The sequence below is a fragment of the Lemur catta genome, chromosome 19 (assembly GCF_020740605.2).
Source record: "Lemur catta isolate mLemCat1 chromosome 19, mLemCat1.pri, whole genome shotgun sequence".
NCBI lineage: Eukaryota > Metazoa > Chordata > Mammalia > Primates > Lemuridae > Lemur > Lemur catta.
Genome location: NC_059146.1, coordinates 16,970,306 through 16,995,036, shown reverse-complemented (window position 1 = coordinate 16,995,036; position 24,731 = coordinate 16,970,306). Strand labels below are relative to the sequence as shown.

Genomic DNA, 24,731 nt, shown 5'->3' with positions numbered 1-24,731 from the left:
GGAAACGTGAGCTTCTCACACTAGGCTGCCAGGGAAAACTGCACAGTATTTAAATTGGAGTACATATATAAAACTCAGTATTAAAAATTAGATAATCACTTTTTTTTTTTTAGGTAGGAGATATGTTATTCTTGTCCAATTTTTATAACCTGGATAGGAAACATAAAAAAAAAAAAAGGTGGAGGCAGCGTGGTGTATGAAGATGGGGAGGTTCTGGGGTCAGACCAACATGGGTGTGAATCCACCTCCAGCACTGCAAGATCTTGGGCAAAATGTGCATCTGCTCTGAGCATCTGTCTCCTTAGCCTCAATGTGGGAAGAACAAGACCAACCACACAGAGCTGGTGTGAGGATTATGTGAACAAACACACGGACAGCTCCTGACACACAGCAAAGTCTCCATAGAGGTATGTTTCATGAATTGCAGGGTTTTATAGTTTTATTTTTAACGTTTAATACTTTTCTGACTGCTTCAGAATACATGTGTTAATAACTGCATGCATAAGCTCAAGAGGAAGAAATTTGCTAAGAGGAGGAGAGAGGTTATTTTTTTAAGTCCAAGAACCAGAGATAACCTGATTTATAAACGAAATAGGAGGCAGTCTCCCTTTGGAGGGAAATTTTCACTTCACAGAGAGGCCCCAGGGCAGGAAGTTACCCAGGGACATCCTGTGGACCATCCACATGAGCTACAGCCCTGGAAAAGCAAGAAATGCCCCCAGTTCTTGATTTACTGCTCACTGGAAGGCAGGAACTGACCACAAAAGTAGAATAAACATCAAGCTTCACTGAAGCAACTTCAGCCACTCAACTTTATTCATTGCCTTAAAAAGAGTTCATAGACCCCCATCTTCTCCAAGGTGGTTGATTCTGAAAAAAACAAGTTTGAGGGTAATTAAAAAGCTGAGTGATCAGTATTTATTTCCATTTGTTTGTTTATTCCCTGCCTCCCCTTCCAAAACAATTGAGGGAACTCCTTAAAAATACAAAAGAATAATGGAAATCGTTGAAGGAATCTGAGCAAAAAGGAAAAAAGTAATAAAATAAAAGCCAAGGACAAGATTAACTGCAAGAACTACATTCCACACACGAGGAATCTCATTATCTATCCGGGTGTTCATTATCCAGTCTCCACAGTTACAAGGTTTCACAGGGAGGCAAAGTCTTCTTAACTCAGAAATATTCCCTAGTGAGGAGGCCAGCTGTGAATTAAGGCCCCACGCAGCCCTGCAGCTCAGCCCCGGCTCCTACCTCCTGCCATCCCACCAACGCCTGTGCAGTCTGGTTGGATGCAGGACCGATTGCAAACAACCAATACAACAAGCAGATAAACGTGCAAATCAATTGCATAGTTAACTTGAATATCTTTCAAAAGAGGCAAAATATAAAGAATAAAATATTGAGCTATCTTAAAATTGGGTGAGGAAATTAGGACCAAGAAAGTCAATATGATTCATGCTTCATTCTGAGAATTAGCACATAGTTGCAATTGTAACTTAAATTTTTTTAAAAGCAAGGTTAAATCAACTTATTTTCACAGTCATTTTGTTTTTCAACTGTATATAACCTACAATCATATTTTGGTCCCTGCTTCAAAGTGGATTCCCTTAGACAGACTTTTTCTGGTACCAACTGTTCATAGATAGTGACTACCCGGAGTGTAGCATACTGCAAATTTGGCTCTAAGCTTCTTGATGGTGAAAGCAAAATGGAAACATTCTTTGTTAGAAAAGTCATAGGGGCATAATACAAAAACAGGAAGTCATTGTCTGTCTTCCCCAACTCCGTCCTCCACACCATCCTGGCTACTCCCACCGCCAGGCCCTAGCCCTTGTCATTGCCAATATGCAGACCCTCCACCATCTCCATTTCAAATATCCCACTCTCTGACCTCTTCCTTTTTTTTTTCTTTTGGTAACAGTTTTATTGAGGTGTAATTTACATACCATAGAGTTCACCCTTTTATTTTTGAGACAGAGTCTCCCTCTGTTGCCTGGGCTAGAGTGCCGTGGCGTCAGCCTAGCTCACAGCAACCTCAAACTCCTGTGCTCAAACAATCCTCCTGCCTCAGCCTCCCAAGTAGCTGGGACCACAGGCATGCGCCACCACAATGCCCAGCTAACATTTTCTATTTTTAGTTGTCCGGCTAATTTCTTTCTATTTTAATAGAGATGGGCTCTCATTCTTGCCGAAGCTGACCTCAACTGATCCTCCCACCTCGGCCTCCCAGAGTGCTAGGATTACAGGCGTGAGCCACCATGCCTGGTCCATAAAGTTCACCCTTTTAAACTGTACAATTCAATGGTTTTTAGTATATTCACAGACTTGTACAACTATCACAATCATCAATTTTAGAATATTTTTATCATTCCCTCAAAAAACACTGTGCCTGTTAGCCTTCACCTCTCCCCACCCCATCCTCCTATTTCTCCCAAACCTGGGCAACAAGAAGTCTACTTTCTGTCTCTATAAATTCATCCATTCTGCCTAGCTCATACAATACATGGACTTTTAAGACTGGCTTCTCTCACTTAGCATATTTTCAAGGTTCATCCAATGTGTAGCATGTATCAGAAATTCACTCTCTTTTATTGCCATATGGATATATCATATTTTATTCTATGTATTAATCAACTGATGGTCATTTGGGTTGTTTCCACTTTGGGGCTATTATGAATAATGCTGCTACAAATATTTGCATGCAATTTTTTATATGGATAGATGTTTTCGTTTCTCTTGGGAATATACCTAGGAGTGGAATTACTGGGTCATATGGTGACTTTATGTTTAGTATTCTGAGGAATTGCCAAACTGTTTTCCAAAGTCACTGTACCATTTTACAATCATACCCACTGGGTATGAGGGTTCCAATTTCTCCACATCGTCCTCAACACCTGTTATCATCCAGCTTTTTGATTACAGCCATCCTAATGGGTGTGAAGTGATATCTCATTGTGGTTTCCATTTGCATTTCCCTGTTCCCTCTTTCAGCTCACTTCCACTAGTACTCTGACTCCAACAACTTGATCCCATAAAGACCTACCATTCATTGGCCCTATGGTTCTTTCCCATTTCATGTTTCTCACCTATTTCATGTGTTCACTTCCCTCCTCACCCATCTTAACGTCCATAAACCATCATTATGATCAGTTATTTGCATAAACTCTCAGCTCTATTGCTCTTCTCTCCCTTCCTCATATGCAATTGGCAAAGCTCCAGTCCTGGTTAATCAAGTTCTCCACCTACTCCACATTTTCATTTGCACAGATGAGAGTATCTGGTCTCAGTTTAAATCCATGACCTTCAGCCTCAAGTGGGACCTCAATGCTACCTGGCAGTTCTTAATGTATTCACTTGGCAATCCCAAATCCATTCATTCTTCCATTCCTCTGGTCAATTGTAACTCTCCTGAAACCTCCAACACCTCCATCACCATCCTCATACTGACTTTGTTTCCTCTTTCACCAGGAAAACTGATGTGATAAGAAGACAACTCCTGGAACTTGCACTACCACGTGGACCTCTCTATCCACATATACTTTGTCTCCTTTCTATTACTACTCATGGATCGGCTGCGTTCCTCCTTAGGGCTATTTCCTCCATTTGGGTACTAGATCCATCTCTTGTCTGCTATTTGAAAGCACTACTCTAGCAATTGTTCTGTCTCAGGCATTATCACATTTTCCCACTCTGTTGGATTATTCTCACCACTAGAAAACATTCTATGATTTTGCCTACCTTAAAAACAACAACAAAGTTTCTAATCCCACATCTCCATTAAGCCACATCCCCAATTCTCTCTATAGCCTGCATCTCATCTGAACTCCAAGGTCATATATTCAAGTGCTTACTGCTGGATATATTTGGCATCTCAAATTTTTCAATGCTAACATTAAACTCCTGGTGTTCCCCCAAAACCTGTTTCTTTATTGTAGATAGCATCACTATCCTTCCAATTTCTCAGCCCTAAAATCTTAAAGATGTGTCTCTCACATTAAACACTGAATCCATTAGCAAAGCTTAAATTGCTCTGTCTTCAAAATATATTCACAGACTGGGTGTGATGGCTCATACCTGTAACTGCAGCACTTTGGGAGGCTGAGGCAGGAAGATCGCTTGAGGCCAGGAGTTCCAGACCAGCCTGAGCAACACAGAGAGACCTTGTCTCTAAAAAAATTAAAAAATTAGCCTGGCATGGTAGCAGGAGCCTATAATCCCAGCTACTCGGGAGGCTGAGGCAGGAGGATCACTTGAGCCCAGGAGTTGGAGGCTGCATTGAACTATGATTATGCCACTGTACTCCAGCCTGGGCAACAGAGCAAGACCCTGTCTCTAAAAAAACAAGTTCACAATCTGACTACTTCTCACCACCTGCACTGCTACTGACCTGCTCTGACCTACCACCATTCCCTGCCTGGGTTCCCTGCCTGGGCTATGCGGTGAGATCCTAACAGGTGCCCCTGCTTCCGTCTTGTGCCCCTCTCCTGCTCATTCCACATCCCTATCCCATAACATTTTCTCAACACAGCAGCCAAAAGAATCCTTTCAAAGCTAAGTCAAAACACATCACCCCTTAGCTTGGAACCACCTAGTAGCTTCCCAATCCATTTAGAGTGAAAGCTCAAGTCCTTTCAATGGCCCTATCCGATCACACAATCTGCCTCTCTGTGTCTCCTTGGCCTCTTCTCCTACCACTCTTCGTCTGGACTACTCTACTTCAGCCACCCTGGCTTCCCGTGGTGCCCTGAAATGTCCAAGGCCACACCTGTGACATGGTCTTTGCACTTGATGGCCCTTTGTGTAGAGTACTTTCCCCGAGGTGCCACATGGCCCACCCCTTTCCTCCTCCAGGTTGCCTGCATGATTTATAAGTTCAGCAAAGGCTGTTCCCATCAGATACATACAACAGTCACAAAAAATCGCTGCAGAGGGATGGGGGGAGGTTGGAATAAGAGAGGGAGGGAAAAAAAGGACATTTAAACTTTGAGGGTCTACTAAGGGGCCAGGGACTAGTTGCTTTATAATCTGCATCTACCAATGGGATGACGATGACTATATTTCTTTTACAGATGAGACAAGGGCATGGAAGGATTAACGTTATAATCTCAAGTAAATCTACCCTCAAAACCTAACCTTGGTCCACTACATCAGATTTCCAGCCTCCTATTTAGTTGAGAGCAAGCTGGGAATGAATGCCAATTACAAAATTCAAATATTTGCAAAGTAAAGAAATCGATACAGCAAATTTAAAAGTTCTTCACCTTGACACATGAAACCTCTGTGTGCTCAACTGAGGGTTAATTAGATTCCAGAGATTCCTAGCAATCTCTCAACTCATCAACCAAGACCATTTTGCATGATAAAAATTCCAGCAAGTGGCCCTGCATACGAACGCCTGTCAACGAATTTACTCCTTCCCGTTGCTATGAGGGAGGCGTAAACAGAAGGTCCTATCAGTGGAGGGAATGAAAGGAAAGTCATTTGTCAATGACTTTACTCAGAAGTGCCATTTCCCAAAATTCCATACTGGATGGCGCAAATATTTTGAAATCCATGCTCCATAGACCATCTTTTAAGATGAGTTGTGACCCCGGGCCTCGCTTAGATGCCTGAGAAAGCTGGGGTGTCCGGCCCCCTCTTGTCACTCTGCTGCACCCACCCCCACACTCAGTATCTTTCACCAGTCAGCTCGGCCTTTCTTCCTCCCAAGCCTGGCCTGTTCTTCTCTGACCTCCTGACATACGTATTTGCTTTTCCCTGTCTGGAATTCTCAACCAAACTAACTGCAATCACTCAAAAACTCTGTGCTGAAGAGGGAGATGGGTGTGGGGAGGTGGTGACAACCACGTCGCTCACACGGAATTGTCGCGGCATGCCTCACCGCCACCCTTCCGCTTATTTTATATGGCCGTGGTCATTCGTCAGATGCCCACGAGCCATCAGTGAGGGGCTGGTTTCTATCATGCGAGGGGTTTTTGTAAACTTTACATCAGCTCCAAAATATCCGGATCATCATTTCATCCCAAACTGCAACTATAGGAAGTAGAAACCAGATCTAGTAAGGCATTTTAAATTAGCTATTTTATTGAGCTGATTTAACGTTTACGACAAATTTAAAATGTCTCACTAGACTGGTTTCTATTCCTACAGTCGCAGGTTGGGATGAAATGACAAACAGGATGTTACAGGGCAGTGCCCTGAGTGCTATTGTCAGCAGTGTCACCACAACTTCCAGTTGGAAACATTTCCCAGGTGCTAATCAGTCTAAAATTTTGTCATACACTTTATCCTAGTAACAATCCTCAGAGAGTGCTGTTCCCATTCCGCAAAGAAGGAACGTGAATAACTTGCCCAAAGTTAAATATCGAATATGAGGGAGGAACTAGAATTTAGACTCAGGTTAACTCCAAAGTCCGTTAGGCAACACGTCACCCAATGCGGACAACATCCAATGGGAACGTTAATGTTTTCTCCATCAGCACCATTACAGAAAACTGCTATTTTGAGCACCTACTGGTGTTGAGCCTGAAAGATACAAAAACATTCAGTTAATAGATTCTACTCTCTTGTACTCTATCTAGTTGAAAATGAAAGGCCTGTAAGAAAAGAAAGATAAATAGCAATGCGAGGTAGCATATCCCAAGTGTCAAACATGCATTGGAAACTGTAAGTGCTAGGTTCAGGCTGAACAGTCTAGTGGGTGCTGCCTCTAAAGAGAACAATCGCTATGCTTATGGCAGGGATTTTGTGCCAAGCAGTTCAGAGGCTCCCAGGCATACTACAGACTGCGACAAAAGGCGCGGAGTCTCTCATTTGTACAGACTGGATTCCTCACAATTCATCAAGTCAAGAATTCCACATAAAGTGTTTCAGCCTTCACCTGAAGATCACGAAAAGTATGGTGGGGATCCACAGAACCCTCATAAGCTGCGTATTGTTACCAGAATAAAAAGTACAAAAAGACATCCACATTGGGAAAAAGATACAATCAAGATGCTTGGATAAGAAAAAGCACATACCCCTCAAGTTCACAAGAACATCCCTCCAGTGCATGCAGAACTGACAGTGGTTAAACATCTGGTAAGAATCAAGCCCTGAAGGTGCCACAAGGCCTTCCAACAGAAGACATGTCTGACACTACAGACCAATATCCCTCATGAACATAAATATAAAAATCCTCAGCAAAATATTAGCAAATCCAATCCAACAGTACATCAAAAAAAATTATTCACCATGATCAAATAGATTTCACCCCAGGGATGCAAGGATGGTTCAACATACAAAAATCAATAAATGTGATGCACCACATAAACAGAATTAAAAACAAAAACCATATGATCCCCTCAAAAGATATAGAAAAATATTTGATAAAATCCAGCACCTCTTCATGATAAAAATCCTTAACAAACTAGGCATAGAAGGAACATACGTAAAAATAATAAAAGCTATACATGACAAACTCACAGCCAATATCATACTGAATGGGATAAAGCATTCCCCCTAAGAACTGGGACACGACAAGGACACACACTTTCACCACTTCTATTCAACATTATACTGGAAGTCCTAGCCAGAGTAATCAGGCAAGAGAAAGAAATGAAGGGTATCCAAATTGGAAAAGAGGAGGTGAAACTATCCCTGTTTGCTGACAATATGACCTTATACGTAGAAAAGATTAAACTTAAAACTTAAGTCTTAAGTCTTAAAATTCCTCCAAAGACTCCTGGAATTCAGTATTGTCTCAGAATACAAAATTAATGTACACAAACAAGTAGCATTTCTATATACTAATAACAACCAAGCTGAGAATCAAAACAATAACTCAATACCATTTACAAAGGCTGGAAAAAAAATACCTAGGGATATTCTTAACCAAGGAGGTAAAAGATCAAACAAGGAGAACTATAAAACACTAACGAAAGAAATTGTTGATGACACAAACAAATGGAAAAACATCCCATGCTCATGACCTGGAAGAACAAATATTGTTAAAATGTCTATATTGCCCAAAGCGATTTACAGATTCAGTACAGATCCCATCAAAATACTAATGTCATTTTTCACAGAATTAGAAAAAAATTCCTGAATTTCATATGGCATCAAGAGAGCATGAATAGCCAAGCAATCCTAAGCAAAAGGAACAAATCTGAAGGCATTGCACTACCCAAATTCAAATTATACTAGAAGGCTATAGTAACCAAAACAGCATGGTACTGGTATAAAAGTAAACTCATAGATCAATGGAACAGGATAGAAAACCCAGAAATAAAACCATACGTCTACAACCAATAGCAGGCTCTCAAATTTGAGGAAATTATTTTATTTTCAGTGGAACAGGGCATTGAAGGGTTCATGCTTTTCCAGCCACTTATTACAAAAGAAGGAAGTCTTCAAGTGCAAGCTGGCAGACAGAGCAGGAGTTTGTTCCAATAACCATCATCATATTAAATCTAGAATGGCCTGACCTTCCTGGACAGGAACTACTTGTTTGATGGCCTTGCTCATGGCTTTCAGGATTCTCTGTGTGCGGTGGAGTGGGAGGTAATTATCTTTTAGACATTTTCCAAATGCTGGCTAAATTGGATGGCCAGCCAAGGACCTTAGGGACAGGACATGGTGTCATTTGGTAATGGCTTACTAAGTGCTGTACAGAACACATTGCAGGGATCTGCATTTAATCCTTACAACAACCCCATGAGAAAAATACAATTATGATCCATAGATGAGGAAACTGAGACGATGGTGATGTTTCCAGTCTTTTTCACATCACAGCATCTCCCCAGAGGCCAAGAGGGGAAACCATTCAGGTGCACTGGAGGGGAAGCTCAGGTTTGGACAGGGCTAAGTATCTTGCCAGGAATAAGAAAGTGGCTGATGTGAGATTTAAACCCAAGACTGTGCCTGCAAAGGCTGTGCTCTTTATACTGTGGGGCACCATCAATTTGAGTGATGATGTAACATCCTCACAAATATCTATACAGGAAGAATTATATTTATCTTCATTTGAAGATTGAATATAGCTGAGTCCCTTTATGATGCTGGTGTTGGGACATAGGAAAAATGCTCACTATATTCGGTTATCCTTTTGGATTGTATTGTCAATGTTCAGTGCTTTCAAGGTCACCAATAGACTGATGTTTTAATGGAAATCCTGTCTTCTCATTGGCTACACTGTAAAAAGATTCTACTGTACGTACAGTCTGAGTGGGAAGGTGTTGGAGGAAGAAATTGCAAAGCCAAGCAAACAGCATAGCTATAATTACTATACTAGAAAGATAGGGAGGCATCATTTTAGGTTAATTTAATGTACCCCAGGGCAACTTTTCCTTTTTATGTGTATGAGTCCACTGAGAAGCTGGTTAGGAGGATATTCTCCGAAACATCAGCTCCTGGGTATCCAGCCTCCTGCATGGCAGTCCCTGGCATGGGATGGAGACGCAGGTGAGCAAACTTCTCTCCTTGTTCCTCTGGTCCCCTCTGTACCAGGCTGGAAGCTTGCATGAGTATAAGAGTTAAAAATAGATCTCCTGTGGTCTGTCCCTGTACCCGGAGACAAAACCTTTCCCTGGGTTTTCTTTCTCCAGGTTATATTTTTCACTTTGTAAGTGTTTACTGCTTCCTTACCTAGGACATTAGATCCAAGGTCTGCTGAGAAAAGAGGAAAGGCAGAATTACACACAAGTTTTCACCCTAAGGAAACTCCCACCCACCTCGGTGGAATTACACTCAGTTAAGCACTGAAGAAACTGAGCTGTGTACCTATTAACAAGGCGCTGGAGGACGTAAGTCAAGCTGTGGCTGGGAGCCAGTTGTCACAGCAGCTGATCTAGGCCTTGCTGGACAAGTCCTGAACTTGTAGGTGCCACTTCATGAAGCAGGTTCCCCACAGAAAAAGGGAAATGGACATGAAGGTGCAACACCACACCCTAAAAGTATACAGCAGGCTTTACCCAGTGTTTATCCAACACGTGGTTAATCTGTTCCTTATCACACTAACATTTTGCTGAAATAGCAGAAGCGGCTATTATTTATCTCTAAATGCCTTCTCATTTTCCTTGCAAGCAACAATATTTATTTCAATGTTAAAAATGAGAATCTCGGAAGAAATGTGGCTATTAGATCTCCATATATCACTACTCACCTCAAGAGAATTGGAGTACCAGCAAAGGGAAAATTTTGCCAAAGGAATTTCCAGAAACAAAATGAATAAAAAAACAAAGCTTGAGTGTGCCATATTATTCAACTTGTGAGAAAGTTCAATTGTATTGCGAAAGCTGAGAAAATCGTTCCAAACCACATGACGGTAGTCAACATCCAGACCTAGAGCTAGAGTGGCGTATGCCATGACTAAGAGATTCAAAAGAATGCAGAATTATGTAAACCTCCTCCCCAAACTAGACAGAGAAGATTTTTAAAAAAATCTTTGCTAGACTGGAAAAAAAGCAAGAGAATTGGGAAAGACAGCAAGAGAGTAAGGTCAGGTGGCTGATGGAACATCCAAGCCCTGTGGGTAGAGGTGATAGAAACCTCAGCAGGAGGTTTGGGGATCTTGGAGCAGGAAGATTTGTGCCTCCACTCTCCATTAAGAATCCTGCAAAGAAATCTTCTCACAGAGAGCCCTAAGCCAACATGAGTGACTACAGTAGAGTAGCAATGGCCACAGGGCAGGTCCAGACAGAGCCACCATCTGAGATATACTCACCCTGTCCACCCCCATGTTTCCTGCAGCATCAGGACAGCACAAAAGAGCAGCTGAACTTTTCCCATGGTTTTCCCCACACCCTTAACCCATGAGCCCCAGCAAGAGTTTGGCTCAGAAAAAAGCAAAGGACTGGGAAATGCCTCATGGTTCTGTGGACCTGGGAGCCAAAGAGCAAGGTTAGACTATGGACAGCAGCAGTGGATGGCAGTGAGGACAGACACCAAAAGCCAAAGCCACCTCAGAAGAGGCCTCCTCACAAGGAAGACACGACCTCAGAGTTGTCCACCCTTTGATGTCAAGATCACACGTAAGAACCCCAGGAACCAAAACCATCCTTCAGGAAAAGATTAAAAAAAGAATGGGGGGGAGAAGAAAAATCTAGAATTCACTAAGAATTTACTCAAGAAAGACTGAGCTTTAAACAAGAAGTAATTGAATTTATCTTAAATTATACATAGTTTTATATTACCACATAGAAATTGGGGCTTATGAGTTAATTTAATTCAATTATAGAGAATAAAATTACTTCTTAGCTCACCTGACATCTGTGATTATAAAAATGTATTCCCACAACCTATTTCTGTGCGAATTAATTCACGGTTACTATTTCAATTTTACCTCGAATTTTTGGAGAGGTTTGATGCTCTCTTATAAAGGAGTTTTAATCACTAGGGAAGAAACTAGAATGACTTTCCTAGGATATGCAGCAGTGAGCAGGCGGCTGTGGCCCCACCCCACTCCCTCTTCCTTCAGGGACATCCCACCTAGTGCTGCAGGGTTGGCTCAGAAAAGCCAAGCCTTGGCCAAGCCACAGGTGACATTTCCCTGGCCAGAAGGGTTGGTCATGGGTGACCTGGTCAGCTTTAAGGACAAGTCTCTTCAGGAGTTGTGGGAGGAATTGGCCTCTTTCTGGAAACAAGCACTGAACCATGGAGCCAGCCTTAGTGTGACATTGACACCATAAAATGCAAAGAAAAAAAATGTCTGGCAAGTTCCTAAATCAAACCAACACCGAAACCACCACTTCTAAACTTTCTAGAGCCGAGTTAATCAATCTCTCTTATTGTTTTACCCAGTTGGAGTTGGGTTTTCCATTATATGCAACCAAAAACACCCCTGAAATGTTGCATTTAGAGAAAGCGAGTTTCTCAGCTCCTGAATCTCAATGGAAGGATCAGGTAGTGCCTCACAATAGTTACCTCATCCTTCAACGCCTTTTTCTAGAAGGGTATTCACTGACGAAAACCAATAAGGAAATTAAAACAAATTTGATGAAGTGAAAAACCCAGTGTATCCCTTATTTTCCGTATTTCATATTTATCTTCCCTCTAACCTGTGGGGTCACTCTTCTAGTGACCTCTGCACAATGGATCTATCTCTTTCCCTTCCCTCCTGCCCCCTCCCTTCTTCCTTCAAGAGAGGAGAGGGAGCATGAAGGGGAGAAGGAGGGAGAGAGAGAAGGCAGGCAAGTAGGTAGCCATCAGCAGCAGCTCCCTGGATGGAACATTCTTTATTAGCTCTTATGTGAAACTAAGAATGTACGCTCCCATTGTTCAGGGATATTGGGTGATTCCAAGAGAACAATCCAGCCCACAAATTCCACTGACAACTCATGACCAGGTGATGCAAGCGCTGGAGCACAATGTCAGTGGATTGTTTGACTTGACATGGATATCAGGGCTGGCCGCTCAATGGTTATTATATTTCACTCACATGCCACTCCTAGGCTCCTCTGGTAACCTCCCAGACCAGAGTTTAGAATGAGCCAGTCGAAAGGACACTTATCAAAGTGCAAACATTTACTTTACAATGTGGCAGTTAAAAATAACCTGCCAGAGACTCTGGGTATGTCAGGGAAGGCTACTGTCCTGTGTGGTGTACAGAGTACCCCACGCTTCCTCCTGGAGACCTTCTCTCTCACTTTATGTCCTTCCTGTGGCTGCAAATTGGTGATGCTCAAAGGGGGCCCACTGTCTTTAGGGGGTCACATTTTCAAGTTCCTACTCTTACTGCTTGCCTTTTGGGGTAGGAGATGGATTAGAAACTGCCTGGTGTGCAGAGGAGGGCAAGTGCACAGGAATGGGCTAGCCTTCATTTTTTTATATCACAAGGCACGTGGATCCAGGAAAAGAGGTAAAATTCCCAAAGCTTGGTCTCACAAAGCAAACTATGTTTTGGAGACTGGAGCACAGAGCTAAGGTGCAGGGACCAGATGGGGCAGAGGGAAGGATGCAGCAAAACATTTTCGAATGTAGGATCGCTTAAGCCCAGGAGTCTGAGGTTGCTGTGAGCTAGGCTGATGCCACGGCACTCACTCTAGCCAGGGCAACACAGCGAGACTCTGTCTCAAAAAAAAAAAAAAAAAAAAAAAAAAAATTTCGAATGTGACTTACAGGAACAATGCCCACCACTGGATAACAAAGGCTTATGTCCTGCACCCATGTTAAAGCAATGATGGGTTTAGAGTTAATAGCCTACTAGTTAGAACTAGATTAGAATAGGTTCTGTGCTTGGAAGTATGATATTTAAGAGTCTTTAAAAACTCTACTAAAAGAACTTTCAAAACTCTGCATTAAAGAAAACAATCTAATTAGAAAATGAGCAAAAGATATGAGAAGACATTCAACTGAAGAGGTTATGTCATAGCAAAGACGTGCATGCAAAGATGTTCGACACCGGCCACAATGCAAATGCAAATTAAGACCACATTGAGATGTCATTACACACCCATTAGAAAAACTAAAATAAAAAAAATAGTAATAGTATTCTAAACACTGGCAAGATACGGAGAAACCTGATCTCTCATACATTGCTGGTGGGAATGTAAAATGTTACAGCCAGTCTGGAAAATAGTTCGGTAGTTTCTTTAAAAACATATGATCTAGCAATTGTACTCCTGGGCATTTAGCCCAGAGACATGAAAACTTACGTCCACACAATAACCTGTACACAATTGTTCATTGCAGCACTATTTGTAATAGATGAAAGCTGGAAACAACCGAAATGGCCCTCAAAGGGTGGGTGGTTAAACGAACCGCTGTCCCTCCACCCGTACCATGGAATAGTACTCACCAATTGAAAGGGATGATATTTATATATTAATAGCATTCTCAAAACAACAAAATTACAAGTGGAAAACAGATCAGTGGTTGCCAAGGGTTGTGGCGGTGGGGGAAGGGGAGTGAGTGTGACCACAGAGGGCAGGACCAGGTTTGCATAGAATTCAACTCTTAAGAGCTTGGGGCTGGGCGCGGTGGCTCACGCCTGTAATCCTAGCACTCTGGGAGGCCGAGGCGGGTGGATCGCTCGAGGTCAGGAGTTCGAGACCAGCCTGAGCAAGAGTGAGACCCCATCTCTACTAAAAATAGAAAGAAATTATCTGGCCAACTAAAATTATATATAGAAAAAATTAGCCGGGGCATGGTGGTGCATGCCTGTAGTCCCAGCTACTGGGGAGGCTGAGGCAGTAGGATCGCTTGAGCCCAGGAGTCTGAGGTTGCTGTGAGCTAGGCTGACACCACGGCACTCACTCTAGCCCGGCAACAGAGCGAGACTCTGTCTCAAAAAAAAAAAAAAAAAAAAAAAGAGCTTGGGAACATAGTTATCAGGATGGCTGTAAATAACACTTAAAAAATAAAGCAAATTATGTCTCACTGACTTGAATGCCATAATTTTCTTCCAAAGTATTTTATTTAGGTCCCAGTAATTTAGGCCAGCTTCCAGAATTAGTTAATATGTTTGTAATAGCAACATTACAAAATAATTCTGAAAACTGTCCATTTACCTTTCAATACACACACAAATAGAGGCTTCAGATCTCTGAAAAACCCAAGTCTTGTTGGCTTATTGACAGTAATCAATTTCTGTACATCATGTTTAATCGTAAGTCAGTGGTTTTTCAAAGAAACTCAACTTTAACCAACCCCTGAAAGGGAATGTTAGAGATTAGATCATGAGTGATGTAAAAAATAAAAGGCTCTTATTACAGAACCAAGTAGTAATGAAGCCATAGGATTTAACTAACTCTCCTGAGTTTAGCAGCAGTTACAGAAAGCTACTCCAGATTGAAAAATGGAAATAGTAGCCTCTGATTACCATAACAGAAGTCACTGATTCTCACACACAGTGAGAATTCTCTTCTATGATGTGTGGTCCCTAGTTTCAGCAGCCCAAATGTTAAGAAAAGGCTGTACTGATTGCTCGAATTGCCTGGGTCTGAGTTAACTCCACACACTGAATATGGCATGGGCATAACCACATTGGAAAAGAAGGTTGATGAGTTCCCCTGTGCTTCAGTGTTTAGAAGGAAGTGTAGCATGTGGCTAGCAGAAACTTGGGGGGCATTAATAGAAGTTTACTGAGTGGAATAATGTGGCTTGTGGCAGATAGCACCTGTAGGACTGTATCCACTTCTGGACATCATTCTAAGCGAGACAGGGACAACCTGCATTGCACTCAGAAGACAGTCATCCAGCAATGGTGTTAAGAGGGATAGCTCAGGGGCCAAATCACCTGAGTTCCAAGTTAGGCTCTACTACTCACTAGCTGTGTAACTTTGGACACATTATTTAACCTCTCTGGGTCTGAGTTTCCTCACCTATAAAATAGGGATAGTACTTACCTCCTGGGGTTGTTATGAGATTTATATGAGTATATGTATGAAATGCTTAGAACACCACCTGGTCCATAATACGTACCCAATTAATGCTGGCTATTATTACTGAGTGTTGTTATTATCATCATCAGCAGCAGCAGCAGCTTCAGGAACGGTTGGTGAAAAATAAAGCAGGGGAAGATAAAAAGGAGACTTGTGGGACATGAAAGTCTTGAAATGCTGCCAAGAAGCAAAGGGATTAGATGGTTTCTGTTTGACCCTGGAAGCAGATAGAATATCAAAGGAGTAGAAATTATAGGAATTCAAATTTGGGCTCAATGTATAGGGAACATTATTTTAATTGCCAGAGATAGCTGAAGATCAAAGGCTTACTTTGAATGGGAAGTGTCCCAGGTTACTGGCTTCTTCAGCTCCACCCTGGATAATCCTTTGGGAGGTAAGAATTAGCTGGGCAATTGAATTAGATGGCCCAAAAGTACCTAGCCTTGTACGTCTATAATCAAACGCATCCACTACAGCATCAAGCAGAATTTTAAGAAATGATTAACATATAAGAAGCTCAACACAAATAAAAACTTCTACTGCTGCAACACTGTCACACCGCCCTCCATCTCCACCCTATACCCACAAATAAGAAAAAGATTCAGTAGAGAGATCTCATTCCGAATAACAAACCCAAATGCAAACACAAAATGCATAAAAGGCCCTTCAACTTTCGGGAATTTACATTCTAAAATTAGTTAGTGTCTATGGTATAAATCACATATAGTCAAAATTTCCCTGACAATCTCAGAGGTACCACACGTTGGCACCTGCCCCCTTGTAAGCCCAGCACCATCGGTTCCTCTGCTTCTCTGGCTCAGCCTAGAAAAAGGCGTTGTCTTGAATTTAGGTGCCAAGTTCTGGGAAAAATATACGTAATTAAGCAGCAGACTCACTAAGCAGGGAGAGATATCTATTTTATGGGGAGATGAGACCAATTGAGATTTGTGTTGTCCCCTGAATATCCCTTGAGGATGTATACTCAGTTGAGTAAAACAGGCTGAACTGATTGCACCATTAGTATTGCTATTTTTCTATCTTGTCTATTTCTTCCCTTTTTTTCTGTTAATCCAGATGCATAGAATTGATTAAAGTTGCTGAAGCTGAACGTACCCTCTGAACATTTAGGAGCAAACCAGGGTTTCTTGGCCAGCAACTGCTGTCTTTCAGTCCCTGCCTCCTATGACTACTCCCTGGCCCTTGGCGATGCATTTTGTTGACCCAGCACTCTCCTTTCTTCTGGGAAGGGCATTCTGTCTTCCCCTCCTGCAGTCAGTGATTCCAGGGTGCCACCAAGCAGAGCGTTTCACTGGCCGCCCAGGTGGGCACGTACCCTAAGCAGGGCCAACCAGAAACCTGCCCTGGGGTCCCTGCATCAGCAGCCAGAGAGCAGCTCTGGTTCTCCTCAGAGGGCGAGGCTGTGCTGCCTCCTGAGCCTTCGCCAGCCCCGTGCCCAGCCTGTGGGTGGAGGGGAGACAGCATGCAGAGAGAGGCAGTGTTGGCAGATGGGGGCTCTCGGCTGCTTCCCTTCTTGCCCTGGTTCCAGCCATCTCTAAGGTCCATAATCTCTATGGCCCTGCCCTTCCTGTAGGGACCCAAGAAATAGCTTCTTTTTGCTTAATTGGGTTTACGTTACTTGCGATGAAAGGAATTTTAATACAGCCCTCAAAAGTTTGCTTTCCTGACCTGTGCCAGTTCCAACGTTCTCTAGGCAAACAAGAGAGTGAGCAGAAATGGGCCTGTGGCCTGGTCCCATACGTGCTGCAACACACGTTTAGAGAGATGCTCGCTTTCAGGCAAGCTCCTAGAGCCCTACCAAACGGGAAGAGCCATTTTTGAGTCTTTCAAATCATTGTTTCACGTGTTCAATAATCATTCAGAAGGAAAGAAGGAAGGAAGGGAGGAAGGGAGGAAGGAAGGAAGGGAGGGAGGGAGGGAGGAAGGGGCGAGAGAAGGTAAGAAAATGAAAGAAAACTCTGTGCCTTAAAGAGAACTTCTGCTTTCTGTCTCTGTCTTTCAAAGACATCAAAAAAAGCCTTTCATCCAACCACAGCAAACATTTGCTGAGTGCATATCAGGCGCCAGACTCTGCTATGGGGTGGAGGATGCTACAAATAAGTGTAGTCCCTGCCCTCAGGGGACTCACCGCCTAAAGGAGCTTTGAACCTCCCAAAAGGACCTCTTTTTTCCCCCTATTTATCAGAAGTTGAGATAATTTGATATTTGATATGATTCTTAAGAGTCCGGCTCCCACTCTTCAGTAGAACTGTGTACACACAGACACACACACACACACAATACCGAAATAATGATCTTGAAATTTCTGAGAATTGAGCAGACTTTTCCTTATGCCTTAAATAAATCTGTCATTTTAAAAGCTGTCACTTTGGACTAAAAAAAAAATCTGAATTAAGATAATTTATCACAATCAATCCATAGCATTTGCTTTGGACAGAAAAAGCTCTGTGTCCCATTGCTACGTGCACCCCTTGGCCCGCTGCAGCCACAATGTCCCGGTGAGGCTGCTGGTAGGTTACTCAGTCCTCCGCCTTTTGCACGGCACGTGGCTGGGAAGCCTTGGTGAAATGAGTGGCTCAAGGTCCCATGGTGACAAGCTCTGAATCAGAGTCCCAATCAGAAAACATCTGGTCTTTTCCTCTCTCTGCTAGCATAGAGGCCCTCACTGATCTGCAAATCAGCAGAACAGAACCCACAATGTTTAAGACATTTTCAAGTAAGCAGCCACGGACTGAAACCTTAATGTCCAAAACAACCCTAAGAATTCCCTAGTAAGTCGGCAATTCAACCAGGAGAAAGTCTTTAAATTTCATTTACATGCATAAGAATCCTAAATCATAACTATGTATCAGATGAAAAATTACTAGTCTGCCAGGCAGGAATTCTGAGAAGCCACTCAGTCGGAGCTTAGGTCAGCAGAGCTGAGAAAAGTGTGTTGGGCGTGCAGGGCAGGGAATGTTCTGTGCCTGGGATGCAGCTTTACTGCCTGGGATGCGGGCGGACGTGGGCCTTTCTGCACACTCTGTCCTTAATAGTCCGGCTAATTTGCTACACCCATTCAGTGCCCACTTCCAGTACGCTGTGGTGACTCGTTAGTTCCTGGGCAATGAGGTGTGGTCCAAGATGGGCAACGCATGGACTTTCTCCTACCAGTGCCCGTGGCAGGCATCTTCCGTTTTTCAAAGCTCAGACTTGTATCACAACAGAGAAGACCAGGCAGTTGCCGCTTAGAAGAAACCTGATTGCTGTCCTTGGAACGGAGCTTCGGCACTAAGTATCTAATCCCATTGCAAGACTGGGGGTGAGAAAGTCGCCAAGTTTGTTGTGTAGGAGCAGGAAACCTATTTAAAGACAGTTTTCGTGATAATGAAATGAACAGCAGTTCCAAAGGGGAGGGAAGGATTTCCTCAAGCGAGAACATAAAGGACTCATAATTAAAAGCTGATGAAAGTTTAGCTGAAAATAAGACTCTGCTAGCTCAGGAGTTCCCAAGCCTCCTTATACATTTTTTTCGCAGGTTTCCTGTTCATGGGACTGGGGCTGGGGCTGGAATTGGAGGTAGCAGCTGTGATGTACAAAAGGACCAGAAAGTTACAAAACCAGATCCAAGACTCAGCTCAAGTGCACCCACTGGCTGGACTTGCCCTAGGGACTGGCGCTGGCAACGGACACTGGGACTTTGTGTTTCTGTGATGCATTTATCGCTTAGTGTCTATGAGCTGGTTGTTTGGGATCCCTTTTTTTTTTTTTTAAATCATACTCCCACTTTCATATATTGTGACCAAAGTGCTGTTACCTGCGAGTATCAGCTGACTCGGGCCATTCAGTGCAAGATTTCTCCAGGTTCCCAGGTAGGGGCTCAGGCAAGGTAGAGTCCGATGGCCTTGCCAGGGAACCCCGGTTCTTCGTGCCGTAAGCAGCTCTGCCTGTAGCTTCATCTCCTCTCAACACAGAGGACTAACGGGGAAGGACATGGTATGATTTGGACTTTAGAAACATTACTTTCACAGTGCGAAGGATAGATTGCAGGGAGGCAACATTAGAGTCTAGAAAAGGTGTTACAAAAATAATGCAATTGCCCAGGCTAGAGAGGAAGAGGAACTGAGGAGGAGAAAAGATGGAGAAAGGAATATTGGTTTAAGTAAGAGTAGGAGTAATCAGTATGCTTGGTGGCTGCCTGACCATAAAGCGTGAAGGAAAGAAAAGACCCCAGTGACTTCTAAGAAAGACCAGAAGCCATAGTCCCTCTTAGTCTACTTCTAGTTTCCATAGTTTCACACTAAGTTCTTTCCCAGCCTCTCCTCTCCTTATCTTTGTTCGATTATGAAGTGTCATTTCTAATTATTAGAAGTGGGTTACTATGTAATCATACTCCAGGCCAGGCCCTGTGTCAACAAGCTGAGCTTTCTGCCCATCTGGAGTTTGAGAATAGATTAAGACCAGCTCACGGCCAACACTCCAAGTTAATCATTTAACTCATAAAATCGCAGCAGTTGGGTGAGAGTGATGAGTCTATCCTAGGTCAGGAGAAAGATCACCTATTGGGCTTCTCAATGTGACTGTAAATAATAAAATTAAATTTGGCATTGGAGAATCGATACCTACCCAGACAAGTCTCAGCTTAAGTTTACATGGTTTTTAGATGTAAATTCAACTCTGGTCACTGACTGATACTGAAAACCAAGAAACATTTCATATCCCCAGCCCATCCCATTAGAATAACATTCTAGAATGTTAAAAAATGGTTTTAACTAGAATAAAAACCAAGCCACTGAAGAGTTTAAGGGCAAAGGGCAATTAGAAAACCTGGAAACAATAGCCAATTTGTTACTTAGAAGTTTAGAAGGCAATAATAATAGGTAATAACATCTGGAAGACCACAGTCCAAGGAAACCTCAGAAAACAATGAAAGGAATTTTCTCTCATGTCAAAAATCATGGAATCAGCCTCCCTTTCTCTTCTTTTGTTCTCATTTCCTTTCCCCGAGTCAAGTGTTTTCTCTTCTATCTTCCCCATTGGACTTTTTCTCCTTCCCCAGACTTCACTTTTAATTTTAATTATATTATGTTTTAAATGTTTACTATATTTCTTGAGTAAAGTTTCATGCCTCGTATTTTATTGAGAGGTATTTTACATATCATAAAATTAAATTCATATCATGAACTTCACCCTTTTTAATTGTAGGATTCAGTGGCTTTTAGTATAATTACAGAGCTGTACAACTCTCACCACTATCTCCTTGCAGAACATTTTCATCACCCCAAAAGAGACCCTATGCCCACTAGCAGTCACTCTCCCCTATACCAAGGCCCTGGCGACCACTAATCTACTTTCTACCTGTATGGATCGGCCCATTCTGGGCGTTTCATATAAATGGAACCAAGCAACACGTGGCCTTTCGCAGCTGGCTGCTTTCAGTTAGTACAGCGTTTTCCGGGCTCCTCTGTGTTGTGGCATGTTCAGTACTTCATTCTTTTCTATGGCTGAATGACATTCCATTCTGTAGGTATGTCATATTCACTTTATCCATCATCAGTTAAGGGAAATTGAGTTTTCTCCACTTTTTGGCTCTCATGAAGAATGCTACTATGGACATTCATCTGGATGGATGCTTTCACTTCTCTCGGGTATATGTATCTAGGAGTGGAATTCCTGGTCATGTGGTAACACCATGTTTGACTTTTTGAGGCACTTCCAAACTGTTTCCTAAAGTGGCAGAAAAATGCTACTGTACTTCATATTTTTCACTTAATTATTCGGCCAGTGTGAATGCCTTTTGGAAAAAAATTTTTTAAAGTCAACTTAGTGGCTTCTTGCTTCCCTTTAGCCTTTGACTGATTTTTAATCTGGGCCAGTGTTTCTTAATAAGTTCAGGGGTTCTACGCCTACTCCAGGAACTGCAGTGGCAGAACATACATGAAAAGTTAATGACTATAGAGTATGAGTCAGTTCTTAAAGATCAACGTCTGACCTAGATAAGAAAAATCCAAGTCCCAAGTCCTCCAAATTTCCCCTGTATATGCTCGGAATGTTCTCAGTGCCTACCAGGGAAGGACAGAGGTTCTATCTCTGTGCGTATCTGCTAATGACAATGAAGTCATTTTTCTTTTAAAGGCTTTACTTCAACAATCACCCAGTTTACACTTCCCCCTTGAAGCACACTATCTGAAAATGTGACCAAGGAGACAGAAGTAATATTATTTTCCCCCAAACATTAGAATTAGAATCAGGAACCGACCTCCCCTTCTCCCGCAAGCAGCCTGAACAGTTTGTCCTTGTGCTTGGCTGGCATTCTCTCCCTTTCAGAGTTGAAAGCACACACGTAAAACCTCCGTGAGGAAGTCAACGAAGACCTCACAGAACAGTTCCACGGAGGGCCCTTTGAAGTCAAGGGAAAACCAGGCTGCGTCTTTGACACGAAGTCATCTTCTTGCTCCAGCCCCAAGTGGCAGCTGGAAGCCCTGCATCAGCTTAGATAACCTGGCACCTCAGCAAGCCCAAGGTGGGTGGCCTGCCGCAAGCATCAAAGCATTTTATAGGACTTGTCCATGCAGGGGTAGGTGTGCTCCACGGTTTGGGTACTTTTATGACATTGCCAGGGAAGTCAGTTATGATCCAATCCACCTTCTTTCTTCCCCGTATTTCAGCAAAATATTAACTAGCCATTTTCCACCCTAGCTCCTCCACAAAGTGCTCCCCAGTTAGTAATAACTCTGGCCTGTGATAAGGCGTTGACCAAATTTCCCACTAACTCTCCCTGCATGGGAGCGCCTCACCAAGTCATACGGGGAATACGGGATTCCACAATCACTGCTGTACCCACCCTACCCCACGTCCCTTAGGGCCAGGTTAGGGTTTCTTTCCCCTCTCCATTTGTACTCATTTTGGAGGCGATTTAGGTAGTGATTACTATCAAAAAGGCCACTAAATTCAACAGTTAAGCCTTTTCCCTCTTTGTCTCTCAGTCCCCAAACACCCTAGGGAAGATACTACCTCTAAAGCAGGCACTTGAAGGTGGAATCCCAGGAAAGTGAAGAAACCCACATTCCAGTGAGAAAGTGGTCCACATTCTGGATCCACCAGTTTCCTGCTGCTGCTTTCCTTGATTATTTTCTGCTTTTACCACAGAGCAGGAAGAAAAGGAAAGAAGAAAGATGGTCTCTGAAAAGCAAAACACCCCGTTCTTGGCCCGTCCTCCCTTCTCTCCTCTGGACTTCTCCCCTGCTTTCAAATCTCAGGAAATGAGCTAGTGCCATTGCGTGGGATTACAAGGGCAGTTTCAAGTTACTCAAGTCACGTGGCATACATTTAAGCCATTAAACAACTTCTTCCTGGTATTTGCATCAATTTCTTTCCAGTCTACATGCCAATCCTTTAATGTGACCCTTGACCCTATCTTTTTAGCTCTTCCTTGCTACTTCCACTGCCCCACTTAGGTTGACTTCTGTCTGGAAGTCCCCGAAGTCCCTGGAGAAAGAGGATCTATCTTCCTATTTAGGCCTCATGCCCACTCCCTTTGGACTCAGCTTGAAATTCTCCCGAGGGTCCCCTGAGCTGCACCTCAACGAGGCCCCTGGGCTCTTCCCCCAGGATCTTCAGAAGCACCTTCTTTAGATTCTGAAGACTGGCCCCTTCCTGTTTCTGCAACCAGTTTCCCATCTGTGTGGTCTGTCTCCCACTTTCTCCCCACCCCTTTCCAGCCCACCTGGCCAGGAGTCACCAGCCCCAACCAAGGATCACAGCGTCCTACCCATAGATCTTCAAGATCTCCTACCATTGTTTGTAACTGGAACACATTTGAATAGACTGGCAACACATGAGGGTTTTATTTGAAAATGTTTTCCCCAGGTGAGCACTACAATCCCCAATCCTCCCAGATCCTAGAAGATAAAAGTTGTTGTTTTCACCTTATGAAGCAAATACGTGCCACCCTGCTACCCAGGTGAGAGCTTGGCGGGTATTTTTCCAAGAAGTGGTAGCAGTGATGGAAGAGAGAAGAGAAAGAGAGAGAGAGAGTTTAGGAGGGGGTGTTGTTGAGTGGTAACTCATACCTTCAGCAGATATATTGGAAGAGTAGGAAAATTCTGATTATAGTGATATAACCATAATTTTAGGGACGTTAAACCTTGGCCTCATAGAAACCACTGAGGGCAGGCAGTGATCTTAAGCCATTTGGATACTTTACCTTGTCACACGGTGTGAATTTGGGAACGCTGGCTTATCCTACCGGCTTTGGCAAACAGCACCCCAAAGCTTTGTCTTCTGCTGCCACCTTGTGTTTAGAAGAAGAAAGTCTAAATTCACAGAGTTGCTGTGCCATTGAGAAATTATTATAGTATTTTAGAGCCAGAAGAGATCGTAGAAATTCTCTAGTCCAACTCCTGTCACATCACAGATCAGGAAACCAAGACCCAGACGTTCTTTCCACTGCTCCTCACCAACTCTCTAGACAATGACACTCATTTCACATGCACGCGGGTCACGTCCTCAACAACCGAGGCCGCTGATGTACACGGCAGGAAAAATGGCATGTCCAGCTCCACACATGTCTCATTTGGTGAAAACATTTCCAGGGGATTGTGCAGTCGTGTCATGTGTGCCAGGGCCAGGTAACCAATGACAATGACATCTGACGCTTACAGAGCACTCGCTGCCGACAGGTACCGTGCCAGGCACTTTGTGTATCTCACTTAATTCTTTCAGTCATCCTAGAAGGCCCTAATGATTATTATCCCCACCTTGCATTTAAGGAAATTGAGGCTTAGAGAAGTTTGGTAACGTGCCCAAAGCCACGCAGCTACATCTGGCAGAGGGAGAATTCGAACTCAGGTCTGTACTAGCACAATCTGGGCTCTCACCCCTTTTCTTTACTCTAACACTGACTTCATCCTGTCCCATTCTTCACAGATAACTTTATTATCATTTGGTGTATTTCCTTTCAGCCTTTTTCTATGCAGAGATAAATATATATACTTTTTTTTCTTTTTTTTTTTTTTTTACTGTTTTTTTTTTTTTTTTTTTGAGACAGAGTCTCACTCTGTTGCCCAGGCTAGTGCTGGTGGGAATCACAACCAGTGGACAAGGTCCTGACCCGGACTCCCCAATGGGCTGCGGCACCTTCCTGCTCTCTGGTTTTCACAAGGACCAAGAGGCATGTAGTCCTTTCAGCAGGGCCTTGGGAAGCTGCGCAGCTACACCAAATCCTACGCCAGAGGCCAAGAGGTCAGCCGCACTACAAACACTAACCCCAGATCCTTCTGTTATTAAAAAGATTTTGGATTCTGGGGGGAAAAATCTTGATACATTTCTAATAAACAATCTGAAAATGAAATTTTTAAAAATTCCATTGACAAC

General features: G+C 43.1%; 1 long non-coding RNA gene across 4 annotated transcripts; it reads right to left on the bottom strand.

Annotated features, from left to right (window-relative positions):
• Nucleotides 1-236: 236 nt before the first annotated feature.
• LOC123624749 lies at nt 237-22,580 on the bottom strand. Of its 4 annotated transcripts, none has more exons than XR_006730197.1 (3): nt 22,371-22,580; nt 15,400-15,460; nt 237-870 (listed from the first exon to the last, which is right to left on the bottom strand). It is a non-coding gene; the product is annotated as an uncharacterized LOC123624749 (long non-coding RNA). The 4 variants fall into 4 exon arrangements; XR_006730195.1 differs by lacking the exon at nt 22,371-22,580 and adding an exon at nt 19,174-19,628 and having other exon boundaries at nt 15,400-15,536; XR_006730198.1 differs by lacking the exon at nt 22,371-22,580 and adding an exon at nt 19,174-19,628.
• Between the last annotated feature and the right edge of the window lie 2,151 nt (nt 22,581-24,731).